Raw genomic sequence first — 23,197 nt, forward strand, 5'->3', positions numbered from 1 at the left:
CGTCTTTTTGAGTGTTTTGCCAGTGTATTTGTTTGAAATGCCACTAGCAGTTTCTTCATTGTTGAATGGAGTTAAAAATAAATAAATAAATAAATAACAACCATAAAACGCTAGTAAAAAAATACACTGTAAAAACATAGAGATAAAAGCTAAAAAAAAAATGCCGTCTGTCAAAAAAGCACTCGGGAAACAACCGTAACAACAACAAAAAAAAATCGCTACAAAAGACACTTCAGTAAAAAACATGCTGTTTACCATCAGTTTACCCCCATGAAAAAGACGTTGTGTGCTCGTACCCATGGGGTGACATTTTCCCACCTGTACAATTTTTGTGTATGTACCCCTGGGTCAGTGCTACTTCTACAAATTTATAGTAATGTGTATGGTTGCAGTACCAAATGCCTTGGGGAATTGCACAGCCGCCTGTGACAGTCAAGCCTGGCGTGTCTGAAATGTTATTTTTAAGGCTTTTTAGATGAATCTTCTAAACCTCAACTACAAGCCACATGGCTCTTCGGGTCTCTAAATCCACAAAAGGATATAGTCATGTGCTCCTGTTTATCCTTATTCATAAATATTGCAAATTCTCATTACCAACTTTCCCACATTACCTAATCCTTGTGATTTTTGAGGCCTACACATATAATCCGTGCATTCTTAGCCTGTTTGACTAAGGGATTGTTACACTGAATCTCATCCAGATGGAAGCTTAGTCTGATTTTATAGGTTGGAGCCTTGGTACTGCACGTTCACATTTCTATAATTATCCCACAGTGTTATTCCCTATAATACATTTTAATTAGTAAGAATTCTCCATTTATTAATGTCCCTAGAATTAGAGTGGTTGAAGACCAGATTGGATTGTGACAGTAGGGCTATTTAGTCCTTGTGATTTGTTTTCTCATTGTTTATGCTGGTTACTTAGGTTGATTTCTGGTTCAATTGCGATTTCTAAACATTTCTGGTTAAAGGGGTTGGAGCAACTTTGTAAACTATCCATTATCTATGGGATAGGGAATAACTTGTCACTCACTGTTGGTCAGACCGCTGGGACCCCCACCAATCATGAGAACCAGGGCTCAGAGCACTGTGTGAATGGAGGCATGGTCAATCATGCGCTCTCCTGCTCCATCCATTCTTAATAAGAATGATGGGATAGTCGACCACTGTGTTCCCATAAGAATGAATAAACACCAATAAGTCATATAGACTGAAAGTCAATAGGCAACACCAAAAAATAAGGCAGATAAACAACCACACAGCCCAAGTTGAAAATTGCCAATAGCTGCATATATGAATGACCAGTGTCAATAAAAATAGCCCCAAATGGTTAACAAAGTAGCCATAATTACCCAAAGAGCATAGCATTTCCTATGCGAAACGCGCGTCGGGTGCATGGTGGGTGCCTGGACTGGTGATCTATGCTCTTTGGGTAATTATGGCTACTTTGTTAACCATTTGGGGCTATTTTTATTGACACTGGTCATTCATATATGCAGCTATTTTGGCATAAGGTATTTATTGAGGTTATCTAGCGGCTATGTATGTACTTTGGAGGCAGAGTCACTGTATATATTGATGCACTGATCTTATTAGCTCTATGTGATCTGCCACATTAATACATTAATATATCAATATATATGTGAAATATCTGTTTGATAGCCTCATTATTTTCACTGCATTTATCATTTTTTGCTGCTTTTTGTACTTTATGCCCTTGGTTTTACTTTATATTATCGTTACATATTACCAGTGGGAGCTCTATGTCAGAGTATAATGTCATCTCTTACACTATTTAGTCCAGGCACTCCACTTTTTCCATCTGTGGTGTGTCTTTGATTTTATTATTGTTGTGTGTATTTGCTTTTATGTGTTATTATTAAAGCTTTGGCATTTTTCAACTTGGGCTGTGTAGTTGTTTATCTGCCTTATTTTTTGATGTTGCATAAGAATGAATATCCTCAATGTGCATCATTGACCACCGCTCAAATCTCACACAGGAAGAGCCCCAGTTCTTGGAAACGGTAGGCCCAGCAGTCGGTCCCCAGCAATCAGGATAACATCAACTGGGTAGGCAATAACTTCCAAGCTTGAGAATACACGTTAAAGGTTCATTCTATGGTCAACTGGTACGTTGTATTATATTGTGTCCTATACAGAGTAGTGTCTGCTTGCTGACACTCTATTAGACCTCATACTGTGGAATTTTCCTTACATTCAGTGGTGGTCGGGTTTCAGCCTTCCTTACCTCGGCCATGTAGCGGAGCACTGAACACCTTGTTCTTCTGGGCCTCCAGGGAGTTTGCAGTTCTGGAATATGTCAGTACTGGAGGACAATAGGTTCCTGGTTGCTTCACCTTTGATTCTTCTCAAATCCTTGGCAGTTGTGTGTAATTTTTTCTCCACATGGTTTTTTCAACAAAACTTTTGATAGATCTGTTATCACACCCCAATATCTTAGCAATTTCGAGAGTACTGCATCGCTCTGTAAGACGTGTAACAATTTTGGAATCAGTTTTTTTAGAATCAGTTAAATCAGTTAAATCTCTTTTGGCCCATTTTGCCTGAGGAAATCAAGCTGCCTACTAATTCTGCACACCTTGATATCCTTAGGCCTCACGCTCCTGTGGCACCCCAGGGGTCTGGTTTCCACAGTAACGGCAATGTTATGTCTGAGAGCAGGTGGGAGGTCTCTTGGTCAGGAATCCTATGCATGCCACACCTCCTGCCCAGTCCTGGGAGGGGAAGAACTTCCCCTATATAAACCTGGGGCTGAGGCAGGGTTAGAGAGTTGAGAGGGAGAGTTCAGCCAGGAGGGCTGACAGGGAGCTGTGGCTCCGGCTGGGCCCAGCTCCTGGGCCATGCCAGAAGTAGAGAAGAGAAGCAGCATAGGAAGAAACAACAGGAGCTCTGTGGGAGCAGTGTTACAAAGAGTCAGGGGCTGGCAGCTGCAGAGCTCGCCCTGACTGAGAAGATTTCTTACCGGACCCGGAGTCCGAGGCTGTGGGGACTAACTCCTACCCAGCAGCAGAATCCGTCAGGCAGGGGATTTCAGGTCCTCTGGCCAAGAAACCCGAAGGCACGGTCACACGCATGGGACCAGCACCGCCGTCGTGGAGCGGAAGCTACTAGAAGGCCCCGAGTCACCGGCCATACGGGTGAGCACCACACGGTACACTCAGGGACGTGGGCTACTTATACTCGCTTCTAGCAAGGTAGCCAGAAGAGTATCGTTAGTTTGGGAGGCCTACAACTCCGCCTGGCCAGGGGAGATCCCATCTGCTCAAGGACTGACCAGGCCCCAACCGCTAGCCAGTACTCCGGGAGGGTCTATCTTTGTCACCAGTAAAGACCCTGAACTACACCGCATCGTCTCTGAGTGGTTCCTGCTACCCCCATCATCCACGTCGGCTGCCCTGAGGCCATACCCCTCCCGTTGGGGGTTATACCATCCACGCTGCACCATCCTTCCACCGGCCTCAGCGGTCTGCCCTGCAGCGGCAGCTCCATAGCTGCATTCAACGGGTGGCGTAGTCGTCCATCATCTACCGCTGATACAGCGCCACTTAGTCTGACTCCCTGGGCACGGACCGGATCACCGCCACGAGACTACAACCCTCAAGAGATCCGGCTCCGGGTAAGCTCCCGCGTGCGCAACGCAGCGCGACACAGGCCCAGGGGCGCGTCACTCCCTCATTACACAAATACACATCTCCTGATCTGCTTCATCCAATAAGCATTCAAGATTATACAGCACGGAGTTGGAGAATCTGCATAAAAGTTATGATTTGGTCAAAATACTCACTTGCCTAATAATTGTGCACACAGGGAACACTTTGTTCAATTAACCCTTTACCACAGTTGGATGTAACTGTATGTCTATTTTAACTGTGCACTCCTAAAAGAGATGAACACTTACGTCACAAGGTTGATGTGGGTGCCCGTGAGTTGCCATGTCACCAAGGGCCTAACAAAGGCCACCAAGTCTGCCATTGTTAGCAACCTGAAATAGGAAGGATTTGTGGATAATCTGCGCTGCTGGTATACCCTTCTGATAGATCCAAGTCCAGACAGGACGTCTTAGGGTTTTTTCTTATTCAACTCGTTTCGAAGTACAACAGACTTCTTCATCAGGACAAAAAATAACCGTTGGCACAGCCTAATAGATATGCCTATCACTGACCAGCATCAGTGCTTTAGTATTCTGAATATTTAATATTATTGTACTATCAGTGATTGGAAGAACAGGATGTAAAGTCCCCTAGTGAGACTAAAAAGATAAAGTTTATTTAAATAAAAAAGGTGCACAAAAATTCACTCAACTCTTTCTCAGAAATGTATTTTATTTAGTGGAAATGTTAGAAAATACAAATATTGCTTAATAAAATTAATACATATAATAAATATATTTAAACTCGGCTTTGCATAATGTAAAAAAAAATTAAGAAATTTGTGTCTGTACCCTAAACTCATGTAAGGTTGTGTTCACACTTTGCAGTCAAAAAAGCTATTGCAGCAAAATAAAAACTCACCACAGCTGCAGCCTTAGGCTATGTGCCCACGATGCAGAAATGCTCCGGATTTTTTCCTGAGCGTTTCTGCATCTCCCTGGCAGAAAAACACATGCGGATTGTACATGCGGATTGTACATGCGTTTTTCCTGCCAGGGACATGCGGAAGTGAAGCGTTCTTCACATGCATTTCTGCATGCGGGTTGTCAAGCGCTTTCCAAGCGATTTTAGCATCACTTGGAAAGTGCTTGACAACTTGGTCACACTATATAAATCCATGCAAACGGCATGGATTTATATAGTGTGACCGAGAGAATGTCAAAAAATAAAAAATAAATCTGTACTTGCCTTCTGATGGCCCCCGCAGTCTTGCTTCCCTCCGTCCTCTCATGCCGGCAGATCGCGGTACACTGAAGGAACTGCCGTCACATGACTAAATGAAGTCAGCGCAGGTCCTTCAGTCCACCGCAATCTGCCGGGAAGCGAAGACAAGCACACCGGGGGCCATCAGAAGGTAAGTATATATTTATTTTTTATTTTATTCTTTTTTTTACAGGTTCTATGGTACCCGGGTCCGGAGGAGAGTCTCCTCTTCTCCAGACCCGGGTACCATCCGCACATTGAAACGCATGGAATGCGCATGTACAGATGCAGTGATGCGTAATCCATGCGTTCCAATGCAAGTCAATGGCGGCGAAAACTCAGCACTTCCGCAAAATAATTGGTAGTGCTGCGTTTTTTTCCGCAATGATAACCCGCAGCAGAAATTTCCGCAGCATGTGCACAGCACATGCGGATTATCATTGGGGAACATGGCAGGCCTATTACCAAGCGTTTTTTAAGTGTTTCTGCAGCGGAATTGCCGCTGTAAAAACTCTTAAAAAACGCATCGTGGGCACACAGCCTTACACTTTCTGATTACTTTTCTGTATAAAAATCTAAAACAACTTCTGCATGTCGCTGTATATTAATGTCATGAAAGAAACATAAAGAAAAGAACCTGCAAAAGTTCATAAAGTTGTCTGATCTATTTTCAGATTGTCACTTACTTTACACTCGGAGACTGGTGTTAACTTACAAGATGTTACCTGACCTCTGTAATATTAGTAGCGTTAAATATTTAATAGTTTTATGTATAACGTTACATATATCCTTGCCCAATCTCGTCTTCTACACTCTGAAGGTACACTAGTGTGAGTCTGTAATATGTGTGTATTGTGACTAAGTCACTGGTAAAGTGCTGGTGGGGAGATATGTTTCCCTGAGGCTATTAGCTTCAGTGAATTAAAACTGTTACGTTTCCTCCATCATGTTATTTGTTGAGGGGTTAAATCACCAATTTGTAAAAGGGCGTGTTTTACTGAGAACAACCATAGAGCAGATGGGAGGTTGTTCTCCATATCTCCACCTCAGGGTCTGGTCTGTGAGTTTAAATACTCTGCTGCTGAGTCATTGAGTGTTCAGTGTCTGGAGAAGCTGGCTCCAGAGAGGAGCTTGTGTGTTCTGTGCTAATCTGAATCCTGTGTTTGCTGGACTCTGAGCTGGTGTATCCCCGCTACCACAAGGACTGTGTTTGGTATCCCCACTTGGCTTTATCTTTCCTGTTTTTGCCCAAAGGGCCGTGTTTCTTTTACTTCCCATATTTTATGATGCCTAATAAATCTGGGAAGAATTTAAAGAGACAGTGTTCATGTATTCCTTGATGTGCAACCAAGTGAGCGGATCTACCACAGTATGTATATACATAATTAGAGATGAGTGATCCTGAACTTAAAAGTTCGGGCTGGTGCTAAACTCTGAACACTGTCTTCTCCCGGAAGTCCGTTTTAAGGCTGAGTTCACACGATGCGTATTTAATGCGTTTCCGCAGCGTTTTTGCAGTTGCGTAAACGCCGCGGAAACGCATTAAAAACGCATGGTAGAAGGGCAGCAATGATCCCCAATTGAAATCCGCATGTGCTGTGCCCATGATGCGGATTTTTCCACAGCGTAAACGCTGCGCTCAAAAATCCGCAGCATGTCAATTAATTTTGCGTAAGGGTATGTGCACACGATGCAGAAATGAAGCAGAAAATTTCTGCATCATTTCTGCATCTCCCTGGCAGAAAAAACGCATGCAGATTGTGCATGCGTTTTTCCTGCAGAATACATGCGGATCCACATGCGGATTCACATGCGTTTCCGCATGCAGATTGACAAGCGCTTTCCAGGCGATTTTAGCATCACCTGGAAAGTGCTTGACAACTAGGTCACACTATATAAATCCATGTAGCCGACATGGATTTATATAGTGTGACCCGAGAGAGTGTATATACTTACCTCCGATGGCCCGCGCTGTCCTGCTCAATCCATTCTCCCTCGCCGGCAACTTTGAATTGAAAGACCTGCCGACGTCAGCGTCACGTGACCCGTCACATGACTCTGACGTCAGCGCAGGTCCTACAGCTCACTGCAAGTGACGGGAACCAAGCAGGAGCGTCAGACTGTTTTTTAAACCTTTTAAGATGATCCAATAAAGCTTTTTGATTTTATCCGTTGGAGTGCCGACCATCCCTCTTTTCCAATTAGTTTAAACAGGCTACCAATCACCCGATGAACAAGCAAAGTACTCACTCATTGGGCGAAATGATTTGAAAAATCATTGTTCTCTGCAGCATGTTCTGTTTAACAGGACGATATGCTGACGAGAACAATGACAGCCTATATGTGTGGAACAGTCGTATTACCAATCGTGCGCATGGGAAGCATGAGCGGCTTGTCTAAACATGTAATTAAGCAACTGCCAATCAACGGTCAAGTAACAGACACCATCCACTAGTGTAAACACACCCTTAAAGGGGTTTTCTGGAAATAGATTCCCTTTAATAAAAAAAATCTGTCACCCCCTGGGAGATATCAGACCTCTACTATGGGCATACAGGTTATAGAAAAGTAAATCTATACATACCTGTATGGCCCATAGTAGAGGTCTGATTGCAGAGAAAAGTGTTTTTGTCCACTCTGTTTTTCACAGGGTTGGCGTCCCCCGGAGGCCAAGAAATCCCCGCCTGTTTATTATTCCCCGAAATCCCCGTCGATATGCTTAGTTACCATATCCCCCCCCCTCCCCTGCACGTCACAGGGCCCTGTGACGTGCACTGTGCTCCCTGACTTCCCGGGCATGCCCAAAGCGCCACATACAGCGTTCTTTGCTTCATCCCGGCCCCATCTCTCCGTATACTACGCCGCAGGGTTTTATTGCGCAGGCGCCGGGAAGTGACAGTGACCCCCCCCGGCGCCTGCACAGTAGTACCCTGCAGTGTACGGAGAGACCGGGCTGGGATGAAGCAAAGCGTGCTCTCTGTGAGCGGCGCTTTGCGCATGCCCGGGAAGTCAGGAGCACATGGCTCTGTGACATGCTGGGGATGGGGGGGATATGGTAAGTAAGCACATAGGCGGGGATTTCAGGGAATAATAAACAGTTAGGCAGGGATTTCTTGGCGTCCCCCGGACGCCAAACCTGTGGAAAGCAGAGGTGATAAAAACACTTTTCTCTGCAAGCAGACCTCTACTATGGGCCATACAGGTATGTATAGATTTATTTTTCTATAACTTGTATGCCCATAATAGAGGTCTGATATCTCCCAGGAGGTGACAGATTCCCTTTAACCCCTTAAGCCCCGCGGGTGGTTTGCACGTTAATGACCGGGCCAATTTTTACAATTCTGACCACTGTCACTTTATGAGGTAATTACTCTGGAACGCTTCAACGGATCCCCCTGATTCTGAGACTGTTTTTTCGTGACATATTGTACTTCATGAATGTGGAAAAATTTCTTCGATATCACTTGCGTTTATTTGTGAAAAAAACAGAAATTTGGCGAAAATTTTGAAAATTTTGCGATTTTCAAAATTTGAATTTTTAAGCCCTTAAATCAGAGAGATATGTCACACAAAAGAGTTAATAAATAACATTTCCCACATATCTACTTTACATCAGCACAATTTTGGAACCAAAATTTTTTTTTGTTAGGGAGCTATAAGGGTTAAAAGTTGACCAGCGATTTCTCATTTTTCCAACAAAATTTATAAAACCATTTTTTTAGGGACCACATCACATTTGAAGTCACTTTGAGAGGTCTTTATGACAGAAAATACCCAAAAGTGACACCATTCTAAAAACTGCACCCCTCAAGGTGCTCAAAACCACATTCAAGAACTTTATTAACCCTTCAGGTGCTTCACAGGAATTTTTTGAATGTGGAAGAAAAAAATGAACATTTAACTTTTTTCACAAAAATGTTACTTTAGACCCAATTTTTTTTATTTTCACAGGGGTAACCAGAAAAAAATGGACCCCAAAATTTGTTGTGCAATTTCCCCTGGGCACGCAGATACCCAATATTTGGGGAAGAAACACTGTTTGGGCGCACGGCAGGGCTCGGAAGGGAAGGAGCGCCATTTGACTTTTTGATTGTAAAATTTGCTTGAATAATTAGCGGACACCATGTTCTGTTTGGAGAGCCCCTGTGTGCCCAAACATTGGAGCTCCCCCACAAGTGACCCCATTTTGGAAACTAGACACCCCAAGGCACCTTTCTAGATGCATAGTGAGCACTTGGAACCCCCAGGTGCTTCACAAATTGATTCGTAAAAATGAAAAAGTGAAAAAAAAAACACTTTTTCATTTTTACGAATCAATTTGTGAAGCACCTGGGGGTTCCAAGTGCTTACTATGCATCTAGATAGGTGCCTTGGGGGGTCTAGTTTCCAAAATGGGGTCACTTGTGGGGGAGCTCTAATGTTTGGGCACACAGGGACTCTCTAAATGCAACATGGTATCCGCTAACAAATTGAATGGAAAATCGGCTCAAATTGTTAGCGGACACCACATTGCGTTTGGAGAGCCCCTCTGTGCCCAAACTTTGGAGCTCCCCCACAAGTGACCCCATTTTGGAAACTAGACCCCCCAAGGCACCTTTCTAGATGCATAGTGAGCACTTGGAACCCCAGGTGCTTCACAAATTGATTCATAAAAATGAAAAGTGTTTTTTTTTTTCACTTTTTCATTTTTACGAATCAATTTGTGAAGCACCTGGGGGTTCCAAGTGCTTACTATGCATCTAGATAGGTGCCTTGGGGGGTCTAGTTTCCAAAATGGGGTCACTTGTGGGGGAGCTCCAATGTTTGGGCACACAGGGGCTCTCCAAACGCAACATGGCGTCCGCTAACAATTTGAGCCGATTTTCCATTCAATTTGTTAGCGGACACCATGTCGCGTTTGGAGAGCCCGTGATGTGCCTAAACAGTGGAGCTCCCCCACAAGTGTCCCCATTTTGGAAACTATACCCCTCAAGGATTTTATTAAGGTGTATAGTGAACATTTTGAACCCAGAGGTACGGCACAGAATTTGTTTACATTAGGTCATCATATTGAATAAGTTGTCATTATTCTTGAGCGCAAGTGCTCGCTACTTGAGTTTGCATCGGGTACTCAGGTATGCACCATGTACAGCGTGTGCTCGAGTGACATGCTCGAGTCCCTGCTCCGCATGTTTCACGGTTATTAGGCACCCAAAAAAAAACATGCGGGGATCGCTCGTGCATGGCAGGCAATCCCCGTAAAGTTTTTTGGCCGCGAAGCATATGGGGCAGAGACTCGAGCATGTCACTCAAATACCCACGATACTCAATGCATACCAGAGCACCCGATGCAAACTCAAGTAGCGAGCACTTGCTCTCAACACTAGTCACCATATCGTCATCTTTTTTTCTTACTTTTGAAAAAAATCCCAACCCCAGCCCTAGCCCTAGCACAACCCTAGCCCTAGCACAACCCTAGCCCTAGCACAACCCTAGCCCCAGCACAACCCTAGCCCCAGCACAACCCTAGCCCCAGCACAACCCTAGCCCCAGCACAACCCAAGCCCCAGCACAACCCTAGCCCCAGCACAACCCTAGCCCCAGCACAACCCTAGCCCCAAACCCAGCCCTAACCCTAGCCCAATCCTAACCCAAGAGTTTATTTTTGACGCCGTTCCTTGTGCGGTATAAGTGATTAGACGACTTTATTCTTCGGGTCGGTGTGATTACAGCAATGCCAGAATCATATGGGGTTTTTATGACTGACAGCTGTCACACACTAAAAGACGCATTTTTTGTAAAATCTAGTTTTTGCATCGCCATATTTTGAGAGCTATAATTTTTCCAGATTTTGGCAGACAGTCATGTGACGGCTCGTTTTTTGCGGGATGACTTGACGTTGTTATTGGTGCCATTTTCAGGCACGTGACATTTTTTGATCACTTTCTATTCTGATTTTTGGGAGGCAGAATAAACAAAAACCAACAATTCAGGAATTGTTTTTTTTTTTTTTTTATTCTGTTCCGCGTGTGGTAAAATTGATAAGGCAGCTTTATTCTTCGGGTCAGTACGTTTACAGCGGTACCACATTTGTATAATTTTTCTATGTTTTGGCGCTTATACACAATAAAAGCTATTTTATAGAAAAAAATATTTTTTAGCATCGCTTTATTCTGAGAGCTGAAACTTTTTTATTTTTCGGCTGATGGAGCTGTATGGTGGCTTGTTTTTTGTGGGACGAGATGACGTTTTCAGCGGTATCATTTTTATTTATATGCGTCTTTTTGATCGCGTGTTATTCCACTTTTTGTTTGGCGGTATGGTGATAAAGCATTGTTTTTTGCTGCGTTTTTTTTTTTTACCGTGTTCACTGAAGGGGTTAACTAGTGGGACAGTTTTATAGGTCAGGCTGTTCCGGACGCGGCGATACCAAATATGTGTACTTTTATTGTTTTTTTTTAATTTTTTTTATAATAATATTTATTGATGGGTACATTATATTTTTATTTTTGGTGTATTATTTTTTTTATTTTTTTATAATATTTTTGCACATTTTTTTTTTTTTTTTCCACTTTCAGACAGTTTGTACACCTTATTACTTTGTCCCACTCTGGGACTTTCACTTTTTTTTTTCTGATCGCCTGCATGGCACAGGAATGGAGCACCATCCCTATGCCATGAAGGCTGTCAGAAGTGCACAGTGTGAAGATTGCTTGGAGATGCACTGCGCATGTCCAAGCAATCTTCCTGCTCTCTGGTGACCCGGATGTTGTCATGACGACATCGGGTCGTCATGGCAACACCCGGGAAGCCGCTGCAGTCTGCGCTGGAAGCCGGAAGAGGAGGTGAGTATCGCCGATCACCTCCCCTTGCCCCCGCAATGCCGCGATCGATTTCGATCGACTTCGATCGCAGCATCGCGGGGGTTAATGTGCTGGGAGCGGTGCAGGACCGCTCCCTGCACATAGTACCGGGTGTCAGCTGTGACAATCAGCTGACACCCGGCGGCGATCGCGCCCGCACAGCCTGTGTGCGCGCGCGATCGCCATGACGTACTAATACGGGTCTGGCTCTTAAGTCCCAGGGCACAGACGCGTATTAGTACGTCAAATGTTATTAAGGGGTTAAAGGCTTGCATGTTGAAGAATATACACAGTATGTCACAAAAGTGAGTACACCCCTCACATATTTGTAAATATTTTATTATATCTTTTCATGGGACAACACTGAAGATATGACACTTTGATACAACATAAAGTAGTCAGTGTACAGCTTGTATAACAGTGTAAACTTGGTGTGCCCACTAAATAACTCGACACACAGCCATTAATGTCTAAACCGCTGGAATTAAAAGTGAGTATGCCCCTAAGTGAAAATGGCCAAATTGTGCCCAAAGTGTCAATATTTTGTGTAGCCACCATTATTTTCAAGCACCATCTTAACTCTCTTGGGCATGGAGTTCACATGAGCTTCACAGGTCACCACTGGAATCCTCTTCCACTCCTCCGTGACGACACCACAGAACTGGTGGATGTTAGAGACCTTGTGCTCCTCCACCTTCCATTTGAGGATGCCCCACAGATGCTGAATAGGATTTAGGTCTGGAGACATGATTGGCCAGTCCAGCACCTTTACCCTCAGTTTCTTTAGCAAGGCAGTGGTTGTCTTGAAGGTGTGGAGTGTATTCACTTTTGTGATATACTGTACACACTGATAATCAAGCTTCCCAGGTCGAGTGCAATCTCTCTGCTGCCTCTTTGTTCTTCATTTAATGGCTGAAGCAGTGCTGTCACTATTACAGTGCACATGACTGCTGCACAAGAGAAACAATAAAAAGGATTTCAGTTTTTTTAGTAATGCAGTATGCCAGCGCCGAGATATACAGTTGAAACCAGAAGTTTACATACACTATATCAAAAGACACATATGCATGTTTTTCTTAATATCTGGCATGAAATCGGAATAAACCTTTACCGTTTTAGGTCAGTTAAGATTACCATAATTTTTAATATTTGCCAAATGCCAAAATAATGAGAGAGAGAGAAAGAGAATGTTTTAAGGCATTTTTATTACTTACTGCAAAGTCAAAAGTTTACATACATTTCATTTAGTATTTGGTACCATTGCCCTTAAACTGAATGACTTGGGTCAAACGTTTTGGATATCCTTCCACAAGCTTCTCACAATAGTTGGTCGGAATTTGGGCCCATTCCTCCTGACAAAACTGGTGTAACTGATCCAGGTTTGTAGGTCGCCTTGCTCGCACCTGCCTTTTCAGCTTTGCCCATAAATTTTCAATAGGATTGAGATCAGGGCTTTGTGATGGCCAATCCAAAACATTGACTTTGTTATCCTTAAGCCACTTTGTTACCATTTTGGCAGTATGCTTCTGGTAATTGTCCATTTGGAAGACCCATTTTTGCCCAAGCTTTAACTTCCTGGCTGATGTCTTGAGATGTTGCTTCAGTATTGCTACATAATCTTCTTTTCTCATCTATTTTGTGAAGTGCACCAGTCCTTCCTGCAGAAAAACAACACCACAGCATGACACTGCCACCCCTGTTTTTCACAGTTGGGATGGTGTTCTTAGGCTTCCAAGCTTCTCCCTTTTTCCTCAAAACATAACTATGGTCATTATGCCCAAAAAGTTCAATTTTAGTTTCATCAGACTACAAGACATGTCTCAAAAAATTAAGGTCTTTGTTTCTGTGTGCATTTACAAACATTAATCTGGCTTTTTTATGTTTCTTTTGGAGTAATGGCTTCTTCCTGGCAGAGTGGCCTTTCAGCCCATCTTGATACAGTACTCATTTCACTGTGGATGTTGACACAATCTTACCAGCTTCCGCCATCAGCTTCATAAGGTGTTTTGCTTTTGTCCTTGGGTTGATATGCAATTGTTGGACCAAAGCACGTTCATCTCTGGGAAACAAAACTCGTCTCCTTCCTGAGCTATATGATGGCTGGACATTCCCATCTTGTTTGTACTTGCGTATAATTGTTTGTACCGATGAACAAGGCACCTTCAGGTATCTTGAAATTGTACCCAAGGATGAGCCAGACTTGTGCAAGTCCACAATTCTCTTCCTGATATCTTGGCTGATTTCTTTAGACTTTCCCATGATGCTACACAAAGAAACAGTGTGTTTCAGGTGTGCATTAAAATACATCGGCAGGTGTGTCTCTAATTAACTCAGATCTTTCCAAAAAAAACTATCGGAAGCTTCCAAACACATGACATCATCATATGGGCAGTCCAGAATTGTTTAAAGGCATAGTAATCTTAGTGTATGTAAATTTTTGACTTTGCAGTAAGTAATAAAAATACCTTAAAACATTCTCTCTCTCATTATTCTGACATTTGACAAATATTAAAAATTATGGTAATCCTAATTGACCTAAAACGGGAAAGGTTTATTCTGATTTCATGTCAGATATTGAGAAAAAAATGCATATGTGTCTTTTTATATAGTGTATGTAAACTTCTGGTTTCAACTGTTTATCTTTGAAGCCACATGCACATGAGCCTGGGGGTGCATTTGGGTCAGGTTGATGCACTGAGTATAGTTGACTATGCTTTGTGCCCCACAAAAAAGAACAAAAAGAACTTTTTTCTTATATGTAATTGAGCTGTACCAGGCTATGGACAAGACACAGATCTGAATGAAAATCTGCCTCCAGAGGTCATTTTAAATGAATTTCTGGAAATTCCAGGACTGTTTATAAAATTAAAGCACTTTTTTTGCCCTTTTCATAAAAAATTGAGGTGTCCACAATGTTTTTTGAAGCTGATGGAACCTATAAAGATTATTTTTGACTGTGATTTATCATAATTTTACAGTGGTACAGCCGATGTCTTCATATCAGAATTATTGGCTGTAGACATGGATCACTTATAATCATAATGATTTATTATGGTTTTCCAATGTGTCCATAAAAAATATTTTCTCTCTGTCTGTGATTATTTTTGTTTAGCTGTCCAGAAAAAATAGTAAGTCAAGTCAGCAACCCTGGCTAAAACAGACCCCCATGACCCCCCCACACACATTTACTGTAGTAAAATTGGAACATCACTGTATCACAGGATAATTATTATTTTTATTTTTTAGGAATCTTAGATTGATACCGCATAAATTATATTAACATTTCTAAATTTCTATGAAAGATAATAAGTTAATCAATATAAATAACAGATAATATTTTTTGAAGCTGTATTCGGCACGTTTCCACTGACTCCAACTCCACCGCCCTGTTGGTAAGGTAGAACCTGGGGGGGGGGGTTAAAGTTCACACACAGTATAAGATATAAACTGTTGCACTGCGCTGAATATCTTTACTGAAATCCATGGTGAAACCACATTGGGCTAAATGCAGATTATGATGCATCGATGCTTGACTCTTTTTCATTATAGAAACACTGAAGGACCCGTTGAAGCGCAAGAAGGTGCGAAACAGCCTTTGTCCATATTGTGTCCCATATACTCCCTCAACCATTTTAACTATTTCTGAATAAAATGACTTTTAAGGGATGTGAGTGCCACCTTTCTCACTCAGTGACTATTGTTTGCCTCATTCGGAATCCCTTTCCAGGAGGTGCATGTCCCATTGGTTATTTTTGTGAATAGTAGAATGTCATATGGTGCTGGACTTCCTTACCTGACGGCATTCTGTACGTTTCCACTGACTCCAACTCCACCGCCCTGTTAGTAAGGTAGAACCTGGGGGGGGTCGAGTTCACACACAGTATAAAATATAAACTGTTGCACTGCGCTGAATATCTTTACTGAAATCCATGGTGAAACCACATGGACTGAATTCAGATTATGATGCATATTTTGCGTTTTGATGCCTGACTTTTTTTCATTCTAGAAATGCTGACCCCACAACTATGCTTATACTCTTAAGGCCCCTTCACACTAAGCGACGCTACAGCGATCCCGACAACGATACGACCTGTCAGGGATCGTTGCTGCGTCGCTATGTGGTCGCTGGTGAGATGTCAAACAGTCAGATCTTCCCAACGACGCAGCAATGATGCGGCGACCCGTAACGATCTGTATAACGATGCACGCCTATGTGTTTCTGTGTCTTGAGTCGTCAACAAGGTCGTTGGTAAGGTGTCAAACACACCGATGCATGCTACCCAGCGGGACCTCAACAATCAAAGAAATGTCCAGACCATTCCGACACGACCAGCGATCTCACAGCAGGAGCATGGTCGCTGCTAAGTGTCACACATAGCGAGATCGCTGCTGAGGTCACTGTTGCGTCACAAAACTTGTGACTCAGCAGCGATCTCGCTAGTGATCTCGCTTAGTGTGACGGGGGCTTTAAGGCTATATACCGTCTACCTCAAAAGACTCCTTCTTCCTAAAGACAGATTACCTCCCATAATGATCTACCTAAGCAGCACCCTCTGGCCTTGATCTTCTGATGTCAGGGGGCACTTGAAGAGAAGAGGAGTTGGCAGCTGCTCCAGTAACAGCCTTCACATTAAGTTTGGCTATACAAGATAAGAATTGACTTTTTCCAATAAATGTGGAATGTGATATTTATCCTGATTGCCTTCAGTTTTGTAGAGGTTTTGTTAATAATGTGACTCATTGACCATGTATGCCTGAGAAGATCAGATATACTGAGATCATTATGAGATGACTAGGTGACTGCCTCTTATGGTGGTTGCATGGCCTCACTAGGGCCGCTGTTCTCCCACTAATATTGATTCTGGTACAAGGGCATTGGGGTTTGATCATTGTGTATAACCTTCCTTGCTGATTGCATTATACATAGACTTGCGTAGGAGCACAACATGTGCATGGATATCTCTGAGAGAATGTGAAAATCACATTGACTTGCAAAAGGCTTAAATAATTCATTAAAACATTTTTGATTCGTATGAATTAAGCATTTCTCCTTGTTTCCTGCTTCGTGAGGATGAGCGGAGCATTATTCATAGCTATTCAAGGGTCCCTTCTTGTGAGTTGGAAGTCAGCATTTTGTACAGCAGTACCCATGAAAATGTTATTTTAGTTGACATTTGTTTAGTGGAAATGCTGTCTGGAATAACTTACCAAACAGAAGGAATATGGCCTCCTGTTCTAGCCAGAGATAAACACCATGAGGAGAATATAATAAGAGCTGGTGATGTGAATTTCAGAAAGTCCATAATACTGTCAAAACATTGCATAGTTATTAGCCCCCTCCATCACCTCTTACATATGACTTGTGAGTGACTCTATAGGGTAACAAACTGTGATTCAGTGACGTTACCATTTTACTACAATAAATTTGTTATTACTATTTATTGGCCATTTACAAAGGAGTCAGATTCTTGGTTTACTGACTCCACAGCCCTGCTTACTAAGACTCAGCCCCTTAAAGGGTTTGTTGAAGACTTGACAGTTCCTTATTAATAGCTTCATTATGCAGCTTAAATAGAAAAATTGTGCACTTACCTCCCCAGAGGAGACAGTGCTGAGATAGGAGGAATGGTGCTTGTCCAGTTGGGTTGTTGGAATAGTGCTAGTCCGATTGGTACATTTTTGCTATGGTATGCTGAACGTTGGCGCTTTTAATAAGGACTTGTCCAAAAAGTGGACCTCGGCTTTAAAGGGGTATTCCCATATCCAAGATCCTATCCCAATATGTAGTAGGTATATTAATAATATTAATATTCGCAAATACCTACAGTTACAAATGTAGTATAGTTCTTCTGGTGTCTCTTTCCTCATGAGCAGGGCATTGCAGGACCTTAGGCATCCATGGTTATGACCACTGATATAGTGACAGTTAGCTAGTTGCTAGTGGTCATAACCATGGATACCTAAGGTCCTACAATGCCTCAACATGAGGAAAGAGACATCAGAAGAACTATACTATATTTCTAATTGGAGGTATTTGCTAATATTACTATTACACCTACTACATATTGGGATAGGATCTTGGAGACTGGAATATCCCTTCAATGCATCGCAGTTCCCTGGTAAGCCCTCTTTTAATAATCTGTACTTTATTATAATCATTCTGCACTTGCTTTACTGAAAATTTTCTCCTGGTACCCTCAATCTCTGATAAGCCTGTGATAGATTAGCATGCATATACAGCAGCCAGTCTAAAGAGAAGGGGGGGAGGGGAGCCGCTGCCTGAACCAAAGACGAGAGGTGGGTAATACATGATAACTTGCTGATCTCTGGGGGTCTAACCTTTGGGACCCCCAGCAATCCTGAGAACTGAATGGAGTGGCGGTCAATCATTCGCAACCCAAGCCCATACATTGTTTATGGGACTGTTGGAAAGAGCCGATCACAGTTCTCAGCGGAGCTGCACATGCTTAAATGTCACTCGATTCCCATGTTACTTTGTAGTTTTCAGAATCTGTGGGAGCCCAGCGATCTGGAAGGTATCACCTATCCCACAAATAGGTGAGAGCTTGATATCTTCATAGTAACCATTTAATTAAAGTTTTAGTGATCTAGATCCATCAGTATTTTATCAGAAATCACCAGGTTTTGGCCACCATGCTTTCTTTTTAGGTTGCTACTCTTTTTGTTATTTAATTCTATGACATTAGCAGTAGAAGTGACCTGAAAATATCATACAGGGCTATGGCTTGTTCATATTCCCTGCCGGTTCTCTCTGCTTTCTGTCAGCAGAAAATAGCAGTACAACAGTGAGAATTCTACTGATGGCTTCTCTGGAATTGAAGGAACTACTAATTAGGAAAATAAACCTATGCTTTCACAATGGAAAGTGGGTTGAAGGTGCAAGATACATTGGTCTGCGCAGTATAAAATGTGGCAAAATTCTAACAGTCATTTAAAGGGAACCAATGCAATCGAATCTGCAGGCAAATGTCACACACAGTGTAGGAAAGACAAAGTGCAACACGAAGGGATGAACCGAAGGGAGCTCAGACGCTAAGGACAGAGGGGGTGAAGACCTCCTTGGCTGATCTGATATCACCCTGTCCTTCCCTATCGTCCCTTTATTGGTTGCTCACCAATCGCCGAGCAGGAACCTAAATCCTTTTTCTCCCTAGAGTTGAGGTCTGGCTAGGGAATGGGGGGGGGGGGGTGAGCTCTAGTCAGTCCCCACTAATACTAAAGACAGCAAGGGGAGACAGACACGGGGGAAGTAGCTTAGCTTGAGTTGACTTCAGAGAGATTGCACACACGTCCTTTTAGCACCAGAGAGGAAGTAAGAACTACACTTGCTCCAAGCCTTCACAAGGGGTCATGTGAATATCACCAGCGCCTCCCTATTGCAAAGTGAAGGTATTTATACTCCAAGGCCAGGCTGTTAATTAGCAAGAGGAAGGTAGCCGATGGGTCCTAGAGTGAGACAGATCTAAGAAGGTGTCTGTAATGCCAAAAGAAGAGATCTCCTGCAACCAACTGCAGGGCGACTGTCACATCTGACACACCCGTGACAGCATGAATCAGAGAAAACATAGCTTGAAAACCTAGCTGGGGAAAATAGGCGGAAAGGAGACTAGTCTGGAGCCCCTCTACTCCCGACCAGCTTTTTGAAGGGATGCTCCAGGTGATTGCAAGGTCTCTCACTGGGTACACACATTGAAGAGACCTTCCAATTACTTGGATCAGCAGAGGAAAAAGCCGTCCGTTGGCAGCGCCGGACTAGTCTTGTCTCTGCCTATAGACCCAGGCTCTTCAAACTATATTTTCTCTGAAACCCCAGAGCATTTCAAATAATAATATACCTGGCTGCCATCATTTAGTCAGGCTTTGATTCATCCTGTCCGTAGTTTGGGCAGCATGAATCGACTGACAGGTTCTCTTTAAGGTGAATCATTTCTTCCAATCTTCTTGTTCAATGTTTAGTTTTCTAAATCTTAGATTAAAAGGACTGTGTAATTTGTACATGTGTCGTCTACTTAGGTGGTCCATGAACTATCGACATAGGCTTTGGAGGAAAAGGCAGATTTACTGCAATGAGGAAAGTTTAATTAAGTTTGGCAGCTTGTAAAAACATTTTTATTTTTCTGTGGGCTCAGACTTATCTTGTGCGATAGCTGTATGCACTTTGAGTAATATTAATAAGTACAAACTTGCCAAGTGCTAGGATTAGCTGTAAGCCACTGCAGCAAATCAGAATGCATGAAACCTGATTCCTTTAAGAATTTTTTCCATATTTGAAAACGTCTAATCACAGTACAAAATTCTGAGCGCTTACTATTGAGAGACGATTATAACGCTGTCATGCAAAATCACGATGCATGTTGAGTTCAGAATGACCGGAACTATTCTGCTGTCAGGTACATGAACCTTTTGTTTTCATAATGTATTTAATTTTTGGTGTTTATAATTACATTTTTTTTCTGCGTATAGTCATGGACTATAAGATGAACCCAAATTTATAGGACATCCCCCCCCATTCTTCTCTCAGACATTTAGGCACTTCTTTTTAGAAATGAACTGTTCAGCACAGTTGTATCTTCTACCCTTAACTACCTTGAGAATGTTTTGTAGAAAGTTTTTACATAATTTCTATCTTTGGTAACTGTACAGTATATATATATATATAATATATATATATATATATATAATATATATATATATAATATATATATATATATATATATATATATATATATATATATATATATATATATATATATATATAAAAGCAATTTTTTGAAATCTGACCAGTGTAACTTTATGTAGTATTAACTCTGGAATACTTCAACATATCCCATGGATTTTAAGATTGTTTTTTTTTTTGTGGCACATGATACTTTATAATAATGGTAAATTTAGGTTGATATGTTTTGCATTTATTTATAAAAATATCAGAAATTTTACAAAAATGTGTTAAAAATTTCAATTTTCAAAATTTGAATGGCTATCCCTTTAATCCCAATAGTCATACCACACAAAAACATGAAGAAATAACATTTCCCTCACGTCTGCTTTACATCAGCACCATTTGTAAAGTGTTTTATTTTGTTAGCATTTTAGAAGGTTTAAAAATGTAGCAGTAATTTTTCATTTTTTCAAGGAAATTTACAAAACGTATTTTTATAGGGACCTGTTCAGTTTTGAAGTGAATTTCGGGGTCCTATATGTTGGAAACCACCCAAAAGTGATACCATTTTAAAAACTGCACCCCTCAACGTATTTAACATTTCTTTCAGGTAGTTCATTAACCCTTCTGGTTCTTTTCAGGAAGTAATGGAAAGTGGCATGTCAAGAATGAAAAAGTTTATTTTTATCACCTAAATTATGATAACTTCTGTACAGGCCACTATAGCCTGCAGACTCTAAAGCCCCCGTCTCACATAGCGAGATCGCTAGCGAGATCGCTGCTGTGTCACGGTTTTGGTGACGCAACAGCGACCTCACCAGCGATGTCGCTATGTGTGACACTTTGCAGCGATCAGGCCCCTGCTGTGAGATCGCTGCAAAGTGTCCTGGACCATTTTTTTGGTCGTTGCCCTCCCGCTGGTCAGCACACATCGCTTTGTGTGACCAGCGGGAGCAGCGATCAGGCTGGTAACCATGATAAACATCGGGTTACTAGGGGCACACGCGCACTTAGTAACCCGCTGTTTATCATGGTTACGAGCCTGCTAAAGTGAGCGGTAACCTCCCGCTCACTGTAGCAGAGTGGTAACCATGATAAACAACGGGTTACTAGGTGCGCGTGTGCCCCTAGTAATCTGATGTTTATCATGGTTACCAGCCTGCTCCTGGTTCAGCAGGCAGGTAACCAGGAGCAGGACATCGTGGAAAGATTCTTTCCACGATGTCGCTGCTCCCCTGATCGTTGGTGAGCCTGCCTGTTTGACAGCTCACCAGCGACCACATAGCGACGCAGCAACGATCCCTGACAGGTCGTATCGTTGTCGGGATCGTTGCAGCGTCGCTAAGTGTGACGGGGCCTTTAGGCCGTTATTTGGCCATGAACTGCCATGGCAAACATCAGGACCATACAATCAAGATCTCAAAGTGCTGATGAGGTTAAAGAGGAAGCCCCCACACACTCTGTTAACTATTTATATTCTGTAGTCACTATTGACAGCAGAATCTAAGGGGTCAAACGTGCATGGTCAGTGCCAACACTGATTGTGGCTGATGCAGCAAGTTGTCAGCTATAGTGTACAGGTGAGAGTTACAGGATTGTCACCTGTCGGGGGAACGCTAGTCTCTTATATCGCAGCTCAGTAAAAAGACATATATTGGTCACTAAGGGGTTAACATTGAAGATCAAAGACGAAAATAATACTTTCCTTTTAAAAATACCTTAAGGAGGTATTCCCACCGACATTTATCGTCTCTGCAGTGCATAGCTCATAAATCAGTACAGGTCTGGACGCTAAGACACGTACCTATTGCCAAGTGAGAAAGCCAGTAACTCCTACAGTGGGTATGGAAAGTATTCAGACCCCTTTAAATTTTTCACTCTTTGTTTCATTGCAGCCATTTGGTAAATTCTAAAAAGTTATTTTTTTTCTCATTAAAGGACACTCTGCACCCCATATTAAAAAACAAAAACTGAAATATCACATGGTGATAAGTATTCAGACCCTTTGCTCAGTATTGAGTAGAAGCCCCCTTTAGAGCTAGTACAGCCATGAGTCTTCTTGGGAATGATGCAACAAGTTTTTCACATCTGGATTTGGGGATCCTCTGCCATTCTTCCTTGCAGATCCTTTCCAGTTCCGTCAGGTTGGATGGTGAACGCTGGTGGACAGCCATTTTCAGGTATTTCCAGAGATGCTCAATTGGCTTTAGGTCAGGGCTCTGGCTGAGTCAGTCAAGAATGGTCACAGAGTTGTTCTGAAGCCACTCCTTTGTTATTTTAGCTGTGTGCTTAGGGTCATTGTTTTGTTGGAAGGTGAACCTTCGGCCAAGTCTGGGGTCCAAAGCACTCTGGAAGAGGTTTGCATCCAGGATATCTCAGCACTTGGCCGCATTCATGTTTCCTTCAATTGCAACCAGTCGTCCTGTCCGTGGAGCTGAAAAAAAAAACCATAGCATGATGCTGCCACCACGATGTTTCACTGTTGGGATTGTATTGGGCAGGTGATGAGCAGTGCCTGGTTTTCTTCACACTTATGGCTTAGAATTATCACCAAAAAGTTCTATCTTCGTCATATCAGACCAGAGAATCTTATTTCTCATAGTTTGGGAGTCCTTCATGTGTTGTTGAGCGAACTCTATGCAGTCTTTTATATGTCTTGCACTGAGGAGAGGCTTCCGTCGGGCCACTCTGCCATAAAGGCCCGACTGGTGGAGGGCTGCAGTGATAGTTGACTTTGTGGAACTTTCTCCCATCCCCCTACTGCATCACTGGAGCTCAGCCACAGTGATCTTGGGGTTCTT

The 23,197-nt window shown here is 42.5% G+C and overlaps 1 protein-coding gene across 36 annotated transcripts in view; it reads left to right on the forward strand.

Moving 5' to 3' along the window:
• DTNA (dystrobrevin alpha) overlaps window positions 1-23,197 on the forward strand; it is a 303,097-nt gene that overhangs the window by 129,802 nt on the left and 150,098 nt on the right. Inside the window, exon 1 of one of the 36 annotated variants that reach the window (XM_073679235.1) lies at window positions 20,062-20,127. The exons of the other annotated variants lie outside the window; for them this stretch is intronic. The gene's annotated coding sequence lies outside the window, so the exon portion shown is untranslated. Of the gene's footprint in view, window positions 1-20,061; window positions 20,128-23,197 lie in introns of those variants that run through there. 36 annotated transcript variants of the gene reach the window in all.

This window comes from Phyllobates terribilis, unplaced genomic scaffold (genome assembly GCF_046119375.1).
Source record: "Phyllobates terribilis strain yellow unplaced genomic scaffold, ASM4611937v1 Scaffold_4__5_contigs__length_816908805, whole genome shotgun sequence".
NCBI lineage: Eukaryota > Metazoa > Chordata > Amphibia > Anura > Dendrobatidae > Phyllobates > Phyllobates terribilis.